Source organism: Thunnus thynnus, chromosome 21 (assembly GCF_963924715.1).
Source record: "Thunnus thynnus chromosome 21, fThuThy2.1, whole genome shotgun sequence".
Classification (NCBI taxonomy): Eukaryota; Metazoa; Chordata; class Actinopteri; order Scombriformes; family Scombridae; genus Thunnus; species Thunnus thynnus.
In genome coordinates this window covers 23,527,054-23,529,076 of record NC_089537.1, presented here as the reverse complement: position 1 = coordinate 23,529,076, position 2,023 = coordinate 23,527,054, and the positions used below count along the sequence as shown (strand labels likewise).

The 2,023-nt window shown below is 41.6% G+C and overlaps 1 non-coding gene across 1 annotated transcript; it reads right to left on the bottom strand.

Annotated features, from left to right (window-relative positions):
* Positions 1–348: 348 nt before the first annotated feature.
* LOC137173830 (5.8S ribosomal RNA) lies at positions 349–501 on the bottom strand. Its single transcript, XR_010925246.1, has one exon. It is a non-coding gene; the product is annotated as a 5.8S ribosomal RNA (ribosomal RNA).
* Between the last annotated feature and the right edge of the window lie 1,522 nt (positions 502–2,023).

The window sequence follows — 2,023 nt, the reverse complement described above, 5'->3', positions numbered from 1 at the left end:
CCACAGTCAGATAAGGGCAGAACACAAGGGACAAGCTCCTCCTTCTTGAACTTTTGCCAAAGGTCCATTTATTGCAGTTCCATTTGAATTATATTATATAGTACAGGTTGTATTTTCCTGTGTTTCACTCTCTCCAGGGTAACTACAACTATTCAAACTGAACAGTACAGTATCATTTTAAATACAGCTCCAAACATTATACGATTTAGTTGTTTTTCCCCTTTTATTGAATCTCTTTTTAATAAACTTCTGTAAAGTGTGAGTTCATCACACAAACACAATACAAGTGCTTTGGTAGTTAGCATATTAACATTTCTCATCAAACCAGAGGAAGAAAACTGAGCTAAATAACCCTTAGACAGGCATAGCCCAGGAGGAACCCGGGGCCGCAAGGTGTGTTCGAAGTGTCGATGATCAATGTGTCCTGCAATTCACATTAGTTCTCGCAGCTAGCTGCGTTCTTCATCAACGCACGAACCGAGTGATCCACCGCTAAGAGTTGTCCCAACTTTTGTTGGTTTTTACACCACACAGAGGTTGCCAAGATTCAGAGAAAAGTTGGGTTTGGAAAGGGAGATGACAGAACCCCCAGGGGGGAGACTTCGAACCCCCCTCCTCCCTCAGGGAGGAGAGTTGGGTACCCATGGGCGCGGGGCGAAGCTGCTGCACAGCGCTTGGTTTAAGGTTCCGAGTGGCGGTCCAGGCCCAGTGCACTGGACGGGTAGAGCTCCGTCCCCGATCCCCGCGAGGGCGCCCTGACGTCCGGCCCGCCGCTCCGTCAGCCCTGCAAAGCTAAGCAGGCAGGGTTCACGAGGCACATCACCCGTGGGGGAAAGAGAGGCCTTTATCCTGCTAACTAAACAGAGACCTGTTTCCTTCTGCTTCAGCTGTAGAGCTTTGACTGGTGTTTTCAGTGGACTCACTGGGCTGTGATCTTCAATCTACTCTGCTCTTTCCTCCTGACTATCATCGGCAGAGCTGCTGCTGCCAAATACAGAACTATTTATTTTCAAGCATTTTTCATTGTTCAGAATTTTAACTTGTTTTCTCTTAGCTTTTCAGTTGCACCTTTGCATTTTTTAGCTTTGTTATTCATGTAAAATGAGTCAGCAACAGTCAGCTCCCTTTACCACAAAAATTGACTCCATCCTTGTTCACACCTATGGGCAATTTGGACTCGGCAATTAATCTGACCTTTCCTTTTTTGGACTGTGGGAGGAATCCAGTGCAGACACTAGAAGAACTTCTACACAGAAAGGCCCCACCTGGCCAGCTGGGTCATACTCCATACCTTTAGCTGTGAGGTGACAGTGCTAACCACTGTTCCAAGTGTGCGACCATTACAAAATATTTAATATAACTGTTTTCTGATCTGCCACCTCCATGAATAACGTTTGGTTTTATTGAGGCACAAAAATTAAGAACATGTGTGGTCATGCTTAAACAAAAGCAATATTGGCTGCTGGTAGGAAATGAGAAAGTCATAATTCATACAGCCACAAGAAGCTGTTGTCAGTTGAATGTAAATTTAGGTTGCTTCGAAGCATTTGAACAAATAGCCAATCTACCCATTTCCTGGTTCAAATAGATCAAATAGTTTTTGCATTTCTCCCAGGAGGTACTGTAGATGGTGTGGATAGCCAGTCATAACAAATTTCACCATAGGCTTTTTATAAACCAAAGCCTTTTTATATCTACAATATTCATGCACTCTTTATGTAAATTGCTGCCACAGAAAATACATAAAAATGCCAAAAAAATAAAGGTTAGACAGCTGGAGTGAACCAGAAGTAGGACATTTTGAATAGCCATGAATTATACAATAACCATGTATTTTTTATTCAGAGACTTTCTCAACTTATTTGAAGTTGGATGAAGTATTAGAAACAGTATAAAACTTTTTAAGTCCATGGAAAAAAATTTTAACTCATGTTGTTTATGGATTTAGTCATAATGAGTATGATCACTATTATTTATTTGCACTTGTAATTTTTGTTTCTCCATCTAAAAGAAAAAAATATGT